The 13,359-nt window shown below is 51.5% G+C and overlaps 1 long non-coding RNA gene across 5 annotated transcripts in view; it reads left to right on the forward strand.

The window, feature by feature from the left end:
* Nucleotides 1–13,359, forward strand: part of LOC122497189 — a 157,834-nt gene that overhangs the window by 5,239 nt on the left and 139,236 nt on the right. The gene's annotated exons all lie outside the window — the stretch shown is intronic.

The following is a 13,359-nucleotide window of genomic DNA, read 5'->3' on the forward strand; positions in this document are numbered from 1 at the left end:
TCTGTTATCATTAGCATCGACTTCCTTCCTCAAAGTTATCACTTGGTTTTAATATGGCTGCTGGAGCTCCAGCCATCGCCTCTGCATTCCACATAGGAGGAAAGAGGAAAGTGGAGGGATAAAAAGCTAAGCATTCTAGACATCAGGCTCCTTTAAAGAGCTTTCCCAGAACCCCCAACTAACCCTTTCTGCCTACATCTTTTATTGGCCACTGTTTCTGTACGGCAGCCAGAGGAATATAGCTTTTTAATTGGGAACATTGCTGCCCCTGACAACGTAAGGGTTGTTGACAACACAGGAAATAAAGGAGAATGGATATAGGACAGACAACAAGCAGTCTCCACAACAGAAGTACGCCAGAAGACAGCTAGATTTATGCTTTACGGCATTTAGCTCCTCTGGGACCAGGGTCTACTTTGTGAAATAACCACATTGGGCTCATCAGAACTATCAGGAGGAGACTGGCTTCAAGAGCCCCGAACAACTTGGAGCGGGGCATTCAACGGGACAGAAACCGCTTGCTTTTTGTATTAGAGTCACATAAGCTTTCTTTTCATGCCTGCATTAGCAAATATTTACCATTTCCCCAATAAAATAAAGATAACTCGAACACTGCTTTGTTTCCTGAGTGCTTGCTCGGTGCCGGGCGCTGTTCTGGATGCTTTGCAAATATGACCTTACTTAAGTTCGCACAGACCTGTGTGTGGCAGATCACCATTATTGTCCCCATCAAGCAGACGAGGAATCTGGGACACGGAAGGGTTAGGGGTGATGGCAAGATTACACCGTTAGTAAGGAATGGAGCTTGGCTTTGAACCCAGCAGTCTGGTTCTTTGACCCAGGGATGCGGAGGTGAAGCGGGCAGACCAGGTCTTTCCCATTTGTCTTTCTGGTGAAATAGACATGAGCCCAATAATGTCAGGCTGCTGTCAGTGCCCCAGCGGAAGGGCGCAGGGAGGTGGGGCGCCCTCACGTCTCGCAGCACCTCCTGCCTGGAGGGAACTCAGTCCAAGCTGAGCGTTCTTTCCCCCACAGAGCACATAACCAGGAATCTCAGCTATGTCTGGGTTCATGACTCACCCCCTCCCTCGCAGCCAGCTTTTCCAGAGTCAGCTCCTGAGTCAGGACCACGCCCTTCCAGCCCGGAGGATACAGACGGGGCTTCATCCAGACTGGGCTTCAAAGCTTCGGCAGCCGTCCAGCAAAGAGCAGAATGGCCCAAGTAGAAAAGTTTCGGTTCCAAGGACACGCAGTGTATTCACATAACTCAACCTGCGCGAAGGCCAGAGAAGGTGAGCCTGTCACACCCTCTGCTCCACACGACCCCGTTATCTGGTGGCACAACCAGGGCCACGAGGATGCCTGAGAACAAGATGGATTTTTCGGTAAGGGGCGTCTGCTTAATTCTACCTCGGACCAAGTCCCCTCCTGTGTTTTGCTTGGCGCCGTCCCAGAGCCTTACTCCGTGCCTCCATTTTCCTCCTCCAGCTCCTTTACAGACAGACAGATGGACGGGCCAATGAAACACACAGGCTGCGGTGGGTAGTGGGGATTTTAGGAAAGCTCCTTAAAGGAGCCTGGCATCTAAGAGGCTTAACGTTTTGTCCCCCACTTCCCTCCGGCCTCCTGTGTGGAATGCAGAGGTGATGGCTGGACCTCCAGCAGCCTCCTTGAAGTCAGAAGGCAACTTGGAGAAAGCAAGCCAGTGCTAACGACGGCAGAGCAGGCAGATAGTCACAGGGCTTTGCCTGGAGATGTAACTATTTTTGGAGCGGGTTTACCTGCATGATGCAGAGGGAGGTATGAGAAATCACTGCTGAAATTCAATCTGTAGGTCAACCAGGAGGGTCTATGGGGTGCCAGTTCCCTTTGTATGGAGCTGTCTTTTTTGCCTCTGGTATAAGGAATGAGGAAGGACTCAGGGCTGCATCCCCGGGTTATGGACTTTAGTGGCCCCTTCCTCATGTGAGAACATACGATGACCGTCTTGGTATAAAGATAAATGTCATGCAAACGGGATTCATTGTTATGTATTCATATTCACTATGTTCAGGTTTTTCTTCTGACTTTGAAATAAACGGAAACATTTGATTTGCAAGAGTATTATGCCGAGGGTGGCCCCGGGAGGGCAGAGGGCAACCACAGGAGGGCCTCCAGAGAAGGGAGCATGGGGGCTGGTCCCTGGAGGGGTGCCTCTGGATGGCGAGCAGCCTCTCTGCAGACGGCAGGTGCGCCCGGCTTCTCCTGGGGTCTTGATGAGCCTCAGCGGCCACGACACTCCTGTCACCTCTGGATATGATACTGAGGATTTTCAGAGCAGATATGTCCTTCCTGTGCCACCTTTCCCGTCGTCCCTCATCTCCCCTATAATTGCTCTGCGTGTCCAGTTGTCCTGTTCAGTGGGAGGAATTTCGGTCTACAGGGCTAAGATATCAAAAATCTAACACTCCCTTATTCCTGAAGTCTCCACATTATATCAGATCTGCTTTGCACTCATGTTGCTGCTATGTTACCCCCTCAACCTGGCTGAGGGCACATTCAGATTTGGTCATTCTTGGGGATCTCTGTCCCAATGCTCCTGGCATCCTCACACAGCCTCAGGGCTGTGAGGTGCCAGAAAACCGGAGCGGGGCAATCTGCGATCCAAGGTGGTCACCACGATTCCCACTCGACACCTAAGACCCAGCACCTGTGGGGCTGCGGAGTTGGTTGGGGGCCCCTGCTCCAGCTGGAGGGGCCCGCACGACCCGGTTGTCTGTCCCTGAATTTGGGCCCTTTCTGGAAAGTGCCCCTGCTTTCCTGACCATGGTGTGAGCTCCCAGCCCGTGCAGCTGAGGAGTATCCGGTGGGGGGCCCCCCTCTACATGCCTCGTCCTGTCCGCTAACTGCTGCTGGGCCTCTCGTAACTTGGAGCCCCCCATCTTGGTGTGGGGGGGGGTTGGTAAGAAAGAACAGTGACGGCAGGGCACCCTCGAAGGACCAGGGAACAGCACTGTCCAACCGAACTTTCTGTGATGATGGAATGTTCTAGATCAGTGTTCACATGTAGCCACAAGCCACCACGTGCGGCTGCTGAGCACTTGCAAAGGGGCCAACGCGACTGAGGAATTGGACCTAGACTTCTATTTTATTTTGATTAGTTTCAGATTTCAATGCCCAAATGGCCACATGTGGCTAGTGGCTGCCATATTGGATAAGCCCAAATCTAGAGCATGTTTTCCTGATCTGGGCAGCTTTGAAAGACGGGCCATCGCCCGGAGGACGGATGTGGTACTGGTGTGAAGGGGTGAGGTTGAGTCTGGCTCTCAGTCAGTCCTCAGCGAGGTGGAGAGCTTCTGGGCCAGGAACTATGGGCCAGGCAGGTAGGGGGCCACCAGTGCCACTAGGGGCAAGCCTTGCCCCCCCCCCCTTCTGGGCATAAAACCTGAGTTGGGCCTTCAAGGTCTCCAGTGGCCCAGAATGACCTGCCCAGCAGGTAGCCCAGGTTCGGCACCTGATATCTAGAGCATTTCTGCTAGTTGTGTTGATGGTTTCTTCAGGCCTCACCTGAGGCCCACACGACAGACGGTCCCGGCCTGTGGTACCTGACCCTGCACATTCCTGTCTGGGGACACGCATCCTCATTTTTGCTGCGTGGAGCTGTTCCAGGGACTGACCAGAGTGGCCTAAGGGAAGCCTCAGGCTTGGTTCCTGTCACTGTCGTTCTGCAAGTCCCCAAGACGTGTCTTTTGACTCTTTCGGCTTTTTAAGGGAGAAGGATCAGCCCATATTCAGCCACGACAGACAGGAAACACACAAGCAGCCGGGAGATACGGTGAACGGGCGGAAGATCGCACACTCAGGCCCCAGGCCCGTGCCCCTCCTCCCCTCTGCCCTGTTCCACTGCAGCATCACAGCACAGCAAAGTGATGCTCCCCCACGGTGCCCCTGAAGTCACCCCCAAATTCCAGGACTTTGCTTCCGGCCACTCCCCCAGGCACGGTGCTGTGTGTTCTATTCCACGGACCATCTGTCAGTGGGGCGGCCACGAGCCACCCGGATGAAGCCAGCTCAGCTCCGCCAGCTTCTCGCTGCCCAGCGCCCATGCCTGCCGGCCTCAGTCTCTTAACCTGTGAAATGGGAATATAGGAGTCACTGCCACAGAGGGCTGTTGTGAGGATGAAAGGGGTCAGTGCCTGAAGAAGTCTTAGCAAAGTGCTGCCCACAGCAGGTGCTACAGCAGGAGCTGTTGTTGTTGAAATTGCTGCATTTTTGCTGTTTGTTCCTGACCAGAGACACCTTTCTCTGGGCCCCGGATCTCCACCCAGCAGTGGTCCAGCCACTCCAACTCGGGCATCCGGGGAATCCCATCATCCTGCCTCCATGTTTCATTTTCTCCAGGCCCCGGGCAGCATGAGCTGTATTATCTTAGAGCTCGGGAGACTGATTCGATTGTCCAGGCCTTCAGTACTCATCGAGTGTGTATTGAGACCTATGGAGGCAGGGGATGAGCAAATGTGGTTGCTAGAAGGGCTGCTGGAGGGAGGTGCAGCTGGTATAGGCCACGGGCCCCTCATGTATGGGGGGGGGGTCTCTGAGGGTCCCTCGAAGGGTCCCTCCGTTTGAGTGAAGATCTGAAAGGGGTCAGTTTGTGCATTTTCGTGTTGCTTTGTTTTCTCTGCATGGATAGGGCAGCTAGGGTAGGTCCCTGGCTCCCCCTGGCTAGCTGTGTGACCACAAGTGAGTCCCCAAGCGTCTCTGATGGTCTGTGGAGGGTGGTGAGGTGACCCACCATGGCGAGTGCTCGACAACCCAACTTGGAGCCACCATCATGAACAAGACACTCTTCACTGTTCATCAGGAGTTCTCCAGAGTCAAAGGGTGCTGCTCACCACAGCAGTCCCTCTATGTGAGCCCCAAGAGGGGCCATTTAATCTACACTAAAACCCCTTCTTTCCTTCCGGAGACAGCCCGGCCCATCCCTGCAAAGCACCCACTGAGAAGATATTCCATAAATAATCCAAAGCTTGTTTTCTGGTATTTCCACATTTTGGACCTCACTCTGCCCCCCTGAAGCCATTCGGTCATATCCGTGGTCCTAATTCAGCACATTCGGTAACATTCACTGAGCAATTATTCTGTCCCAGAAACAGCTGAATAATACCACGAGCCCCGGCTGGCTTCTTCCACGATGAGCCCTTCCAGCTGTGTGGCGGTCACCGCTGTGTTCAAGCTCTCCCTTCTTTCCGAGGTTCCTGAATGTGTGCGCTGAGGTGTTCGGCAACCTTGACCCCGTGCTGCCCTTCTGGTCACGGACGGCAGTGTTTGGCGTCCCGCCCTCAGATGAGTACAATGACCGCCCTTGTCCTGGATGCTAGGCTGAGGTTTGGGGCCAACCCATCCATCAGCCCCCACACTGCACTTGTAGTCGGCTTGCCTCCCTGCCTCTTTGTGTGGGGCGTGTGCAAAGCCACATCTCCCTCGTTTTGCACTTGGGTACTGACTTCTTTGTTGGTCTCTTAATTTATTTTTTAGCCCAAGTAGAACTTTACATTATCCTTGGTTGAATCTTCTAGAATTGGCCCATAGAGTCTCTAACATGAAATGTGAAGCTTTACGTCATCTGCAAGTTAGAGAGCTGTTTCTCTTACGTCTTCGCCAGAAGACTGTTTGGATCCGTGTAGACCAAGAGCAGAGAAGGGCGGCACTCCACTAGCGACTGTCTTCAAGGTTGCCATTCTGGGGCACCTCACGGACAGCTCACCTTGCTGTGCAAGGTTTCACCGATGCTGACGATAGGTGGCGAAACACGTCATGTAATCAAATGTGTGATGGGACCCCGTTGACAAACGGGGCAGGTACTGATCATTTAGACACTCAGCCAGACTGCTCCTGTTGGGTAGCCTTACCTCTTTCTGTCTCGTTCCCTCCTCCCCCCTTCTCAAATCCTGGCAGGTTTTGGCGAGGACAGCTAACCCTGGGGCCTGCTGTTGGATACCAGCAGTTCACCAGCAGTTAGATCTAGAACATTTAAACGCTCAGTTGTTGGGGGATTGTTGCTTTAGTTGGTTATGCATAGTCACATCCTCAGGGGTTGTGGGTTGGATGCATTCGATTCCAGATATGTGTGAGATATGTCTTTCAGATAGGCCACCGAGCCCGGCCTGACACATGGGTGGCTGTCTCTGTGTGGCGGTCCTTTTGAAGTCCCCAGAAGTGCCTGCTCGGGGGGGGGGGGGGGGGGAGGGGAGAGGAGAGACGCAGAATGAATACAGACTGCCACCCAGCAGCACAAGAGGTGACTGCAAACCAGAATGCTCCGGGTGAGAAAGTGAGCCACCCAGTCACTGTCTCACCTTCCCAAAGTGGGTATCACGTGCTCTGTGTTCACCGACTGAGTCCGTCACCAGGGGCACTTGGACAGAATGGAAACAATCACTCGAGAGAGGCCAGGTTACACCGTCTTTAGGAAGTGCTGCCCCCCTCAGCTCATGCCCCCCTCCCCTTGCCCTCTGGTTGCCAGAATCATTGGAATCTTCCAACTCTCCTTTCTACCACTCTGTGAACACGAAGGGCCAGTGGCAAGAGACGGACTTCGTATTCAAATGGAAATTGTTCTCCAAGTTTCAGGAAAGAGAGAGTTCCAGAACCTTCTGAGCCAACGGATTCCAAAGATCATCACAGTTACTTGGTGCTCTCCTGGTAGAAAAGGGGAGCCCCCTGGTTCTCATGTTGGAGGTTTTAATTTATGTCTTGTGCAGGACTTAGGGGAGATTAACCGTGCGGCTTAAACCATAGGTAGTAAATCAATTCGCTTTTGAAAGGGCCTCCTGGCAGCAGCAGGGGATGGAGAAACGAATATTTATGGAGCGTCTCCCATAGGCCCCGTGTACGCTGGCTGCTTTCTATCCATTAACTTGTTCAACCCCCATATCCATCCCACGGGGGCTGGCAACTATTCGCCCATATTGCAGACGAGCAGACTGAAGTTCTTGAGAGTTTCAGGGTGCACAGCTCAAGGCAGAGCCAGAATTCCCACCAGCCTCCCCCCAAAACACCACGAACCTCGCAGCGGGCCAGATGTCAGGCCTTGTGCGGCATTCTATTTCCCAGGACCGCATCCAGATTAAAGCCTTTGCGGATGGTTCAAATAAATCCTTCCCAAAATGGAGGACGACTTTTTTTTTTTTTGGAACCTGAGCAGCTCTTGCACGACCTCAGGGAATCTTGCTGGCAACCCTGGGATTAGTCGTGGGGGGGCACCCTCCCGCCAGGGGCACCTTGAGGGACTCACCTGGAAAAGGGCCCTCATCGAAGGTGACACCGACTTTCAGCCGGTTCTTTTTGAGGTCCTATGGATGTCTCTTTTAATCCGCAAAAGTGACTAGGGAATAGAGTTTCCAGCTTTAATTAATTTCTTGAATAAGGTTCAAAAGTGAAAGTAATTAAGAAGGGGTCTGGTGAAACGCGCCCTCGCCCCACTTCTCGTACTCAGTTGCCATTGACCTCTCCTCTGAAACCCTTCTCTTCGTTGTTTACCTGTCCGGAGTTTCTTTATGCAAATGCAAGCAAGTGGTTGAATGAATCTTTTTCTTTTCTTTCCTACTTTCCATAAAAAACTAGCACAATCGTTTTTACTGTGAAACCACTCTTGGGTTCTCGAGAACACCGGGTTGTACGTTCCCTGCATTTGGGGCTGCTGAATTTCAGAGCTAGTGGGGTGGCTACGCTTCCCCGTCTCCAGTGTCCTGAGGGGAGGCATGCGCTTGTCCAGGCATTCGAGGGACAGGCGGGCACGCAGGGAAGGCACCGTGTTCGAGCTCCTGTCCCTAGCAAAGCCCCAGGGGGCCAGAGCGGGGAGGGCCATCGTGGGCGCTCTGAGATGCGCTCTAATGGCCTGGGACCCCATTCCCCGGGGTGGCGATCTGGCAACTAGCCAAGGGCCAAAAGTGAGTGGTGACTTGGCCGCCCTGTGTTCCATGAGGGTCCCGGGTCCCCACAGTCAGCCTGGCACCAAATTGTATTTATAAAAGACACAGAGGAGACGATGGAGATTGAGAGCTGAAAAAAAAAAAAAATCCATCGCGGAATTCTTTTAAACAATTCCCTCCCCTCCCCCCTCACCAGTGACAGCATGTGTTCTCACTACGCCATGAGGCACCCAAGTGGCCACGGCTGACGTTTCACAGCGCCTTCTCTGGGCCAGGCACTATTCCAAGTGTCACGGAGTAACCCTCAGTGATGATCTCCATTTTTCAGGGAGGAAGCTGGGCCTGTGGTCACTTAGCTACCAAGCTGGGGAGCCAGAGTTCAGGCCAGACAGCCAGCCGCCCAGCCACAGCTGGTTTCTCACGGCAGCTCCTGGGCCCAGGAGGCTTCCTGGATTTTACTCTCAGGGCACCCACGGGGTGGAAAGACAGAAGACAGCACAGAGCCCAGGGGGGCCGGACGTCCGCACTGAGGCACGACAGACAGCCCCGGGCCCCTGTCTGGGCGGCCCCGCTTCTTTCGGAGGACTGGCTGGCCAGTAGCCTCCTTGAGAGGCACATCCCGACCAGGACCGTCTCCACCGGCAGCAGCATTTTGAGCTGTATGGAACTCTACACTTTTAACAACCTTTAATTTAACTCTTAGGGTAGACATCGACACTGACAGAAAAGAAAGCACATGTGTTTTTAAGAAGGCAATTTATTTTCAGGGGAGGGAGTTTGGGGGGAAACACTGGCAGGAGAAATAGCAGAGACTGTGAGTAGAGATCCAGACTCTGTGAGTCATCATTCAAGGCCCTGTGTGTGTTACGGGCTGAATCGTGTCTCCCCGAAATTCACATGTTGAAGCCCTACCCACCCACCCCACCGCCCGGCCCCGAGTAACTCAGAATGAGACCTTATTTGGAAATGGTGTCATTGTAGACATAATTAAAGATGAGCTCATCGTGGAGGAGGGTGGCCCCTTTTCCAACATGGGTGGTGTCCTTACAAGAGGGGGACATTTGGACACAGACGGGCACACGCAGAGGATGTCAGGTAGAGACCGCAGTGGTTCTGCCATAAACCAGGGAAGCTGGGAGGGAGGCTGGGGTCCGATTGTCTCCCTGGCGCCTTCAGCGGGAGTGTTGGCCCTGCCAGGGCTCGGGCTTCTTGCCGGCCGAACTACTGGACGCATTTCTGTGGTTTGAGTTTATGGTAGTTTGTTACAGCAGCTCAAAGAAACTAAAACGGTGCACATGCTTCCAGATGCGGAAGGAGGCTGCTGGGAGCCGGTTTCCACCCCAGGTCCAGCCCAGCCTGTTCCCGGGCGGTCCTGCTTTATGTAAACAACTGGGACGTTCTCACTTTGTTTTAACTTTTCCTGAACTGCAAAAAACGCGGAGGTCCAAAAGCGGAATTTGGTCTTTACGTGAGGTTTTTCAAAAGGGGGCGGTGGGTGGGGTGGGGGGGGAAGAAGAAAGAGCCACAACATCTTCATAGGTGACGGGATCCATGCTCTGGTGGGCCGTACGACGTGTCCCCAGGCAGGGCCGGCTTCTCGGCCACGGAATCCACGTGAGCGGAGCTCCGTCTAACCTCACTCTGAGGACCTCCCCCACCAGCAATCAGCAATCGGAACTTTCACCCGCGTTGTCTCTTCCCAGTCCTTTCCCTTCCACCAATGTTCACACGCATCCCTCCAAGTGACAACTTACGGAGCAAGCAGGGAGGCTCCCGAGGGCAGGGAAGTCACACTTTCCGTGGGGACTTTTCGCCGTGTTTCCTAGTTATTGAACAAGGGCGACTGTGAGCCTGACACAACCGTGGCTTTGACAAGCAGTTCAGAAAAACAGGAACCGCCAATTCATGAGAACTTAAAGAAAAAAATAGTTTAAAGAACTGAGAAATTGCCACATTATAGTGAAAGAATGTCAGGTTTTGGAAATGACAGAAACGAGCAATTTTCACCTCGAAAACCTGGTGGAGTCAGTTACACAAGACGTAACCACACACAAACACGAGCATTTCTTATAATATAAGGGCATTTACAGTCAAGAGTATTTCATGGAAAGTTATTTTAGTAGCAAGGGTAGCCTTCAGCAATGAGTATTCGCCAAGAGAGTGAAACCCTGACTTCAAAGTCAGGAGGCAGCGTCTGAGTGCACACGCAGGGTGCACCGGGGACCGGGGGACTGGGCCCAGCCAGGGGTTCGAGGCGGCTGGAGGCGTTGAGTCTCTGCTCACACGTGTGCTGGCTGGGATCCCCTTGTGACCCGGCAGGGCACACCCCCACTGCTGGGGCCCCTGGGTCACTGCAGTTGGCTCTAAGAGCCAGCTTGAAAATTTTTCAATAATTCTTTTATTCTAAAATTGAGGGCATTATTGGCTGCAGGGAAAATGGCATGCAAACTTGTGACTGTGGGATGTAAACAGCTTATTACCTGAAGGTAGTATTTGAAGAAAATATAAAGGCACCAGGTGGAAAGTGTCCAGAGGGTGGAGGTGCCGTGTGACTGCCCCGGGCAGAGAGAGGGCTCGGCTGGGACCCGGGTGGCGGTGCTTGGCCAGCCGTCCGGACACCGGGTGTGGGTGTAGGACACCCACAGGTCCCCCCGCAGAGCAGCCTGCTGGTCCCACTCAGGCTTGTTTTCTTCCAGTGTTGCCTGGGCAATCCACCACATAATTAAAGTTTCTTCAAACTGTCGAATGCTACAGTTCACGCGGGACTCTTTGCCCCAAATTTGTGGTCACCTTACTTTGCAGCTACATACAATTGGTATCTCTTCAGAAGGCTCTGCCTCTGGGGGTGGATTTAAAAGTGGCCCTCCCTGGGGCACCTGGCCTGGCTCAGTCGGGGGGAGCTCTCGACTTTTGATCTCAGGGTTGTAAGTTCGAGCCTCACGGTGGGTGTAGAGATGACTTCAAAATAAAATCTTCACATCTTGCCAGAGAAAGACAAACGCCATATGATTTCACTCATATGTGGGATTTAAGAAAACGAATGAGCAAAGGGGGATAAGAAGAGAGAGAGGCAAAGCAAGAAACAGGCTCTTAACTACAGAGAACAAACTGGCGAGTACCAGAGGGGAGATGGGTGGGGGGGTGGGTTAAATAGGTGATGGGGGTTAAGCGGTGCACTTGTGATGGACGCAAGTGTTGAATCACCCTATTGTACACTTGAAACTGATATTGCACTGTGTGTTTAACTGGAATTTCAATAGAAACTTAAAATAAAAAATAAATAAATAAAATAAAACAAAACAAAATAAAATCTTCAAAAAAAAAAATGTTGCCCTCCCTGCTGAAGAGTTTTAGGACGTAAATCCAACAAAACAGTAACCATGCCCTGAAAGAAGATGGAAAGGATTAAACTCTGCCTCCAGAAGTACTCATTTTAGTTTTTTTTAAGTTTTTGTTCAATGTTTTTTAATGTGTTTTTGAGACGGAAAGAGACAGAGCATGAGCAGGGGAGGGGCAGAGAGAGGGGGAGACACAGAATCGGAAGCAGGCTCCAGGCTGCGAGCCGTCAGCCCAGAGCCCGACGCGGGGCTCGAACTCACAGAGTGTGAGATCATGACCTGAGCTGAAGTCGGACCCTCAACCGACTGAGCCACCCCGGCGCCCCGAGAAGTACTGATTTTAAAAACAGATACATAAATCGGGGCGCCTGGGTGGTTCATACGGTTAAGTGGCAGACTCTTGCTTTCCGCTCAGGTCATGATCTCACGGTACATGAGATCGAGCCCCACATCAGGCTCTGTGCTGACAGCAGGGAGCGTGCTTGGGATTCTCTCTGTTCTTCCTTCTCTGCCCCTCCCCTGCTTTCTCTCTAAATAAATAAACAAACATTTTTTTTTTAATTTTTTTTTTCAACGTTTATTTATTTTGGGGACAGAGAGAGACAGAGCATGAACGGGGGAGGGGCAGAGAGAGAGGGAGACACAGAATCCGAAGCAGCTCCAGGCTCTGAGCCGTCAGCCCAGAGCCCAACGCGGGGCTCGAACTCCCAGACCGCGAGATCGTGACCTGGCTAAAGTCGGACGCTTAACCGACTGCGCCACCCAGGCGCCCCAACAAACATTTTTTTAAAAAAGATGAAAAACACAAATACGTAAATTAGCAGACTGTGCTGGGGGGAGCTGGTCTAAAGAAGGGCTGTGGCCTACTCATGACTCTTTCATAAGTTGCTTTACTCTCGTTCCTTTTTTTTTAAACTCGAGGGGACAAGACCCTCTATGTGGCCGAGCAGAACACTGCGCATTTAGGTGCTTCCACATTAGAGCTCCCGGGAGACCCCTCCCCAAGGGGCTCCCCCATGGTTAGTCCAGGCCTGTCCTCGACCGAGTCCCAGACTGCATGGCAGCAATGATGTTCTCACTGTCTCTCGCTTTTTTTGTGTGTTAATTTAATTTTCAATTTTTTAAACTAAAAAAAAAAAAAGTTGGTTATACCTTTCTTTCAGCCTGTTCATAGTCTTTGTCTCCTCTTCCTCCTTTCCTTCCTTCTTTCTTTTCCTTTCTTTTTGGTTGTTCTTTTTTTTTTTTTTTTAAGTTTATTTATTTTTGAAAGGGAGAGTGCAAATAGGGAAGGGGCAGAGAGAGAGGAAGACAGGATCCGAAGCAGGCTCTGTACTGACAGTGGGGCTTGAACTCGCGAACCATGAGATCATGACCTGAGCCTAAATCGGATGCTTAACTAGCTAAACCACGCAGGCACCCCTGGTTGTTGTTCTACAAGAGCTCTTCTCATATTCTGGGTCTTAAACCTTTGATATATATGCTGCAAATTATTTCTCCCGGTCCGTGGTTTGACCTTTTACTTTGCTTACCGTGTCTTATATTTTACAGAAATATTTAATTTTTATGTAATCCAATCTGTCATTATTTTCTGGACACCCAGGTTCTGGCTTGCTTAGAAAGTCTCCTCCCACCCCTAGATTACAAAACTATTCTCACATACTTTTTTTTTTTTCTTGTGGCATTTTATAATTTTATCTTTCTGGTTTAAAATACCAAGTTCATGGGGTTTTATTTTCCTTTACATCTTGAAGAAGAGGTATCCTGTCTTTCTTTAAGTGGATAGCAGTTTTTCCTAGTACCATTTATCAAGCAGCCTACGTTGTCCTGCTGAAAATATTTTAAAGGATTTCTTTGAAGTTTATTTATTTATTTTTGAGACAGAGAGAGAGAGAAAGCCCACGTGAGGGAGGGGCAGAGACAGAGAGGGAGAGAGAGAATCCCAAGCAGGCCCTGTGCTGTCAGAGCAGAGCCCAACACGGGGCTCGATCTCATGAACCATGAGATCATGACCTGAGCCAAAATCAAGAGTCGGACGCTTAACCAACACCCAAGCACTGCCCCCCTTGCTGAAAATATTTTAAGTTTATGGGTTTAGTATTGGGGGACATAAA

The sequence above is a fragment of the Prionailurus bengalensis genome, chromosome A3 (genome assembly GCF_016509475.1).
Source record: "Prionailurus bengalensis isolate Pbe53 chromosome A3, Fcat_Pben_1.1_paternal_pri, whole genome shotgun sequence".
NCBI lineage: Eukaryota > Metazoa > Chordata > Mammalia > Carnivora > Felidae > Prionailurus > Prionailurus bengalensis.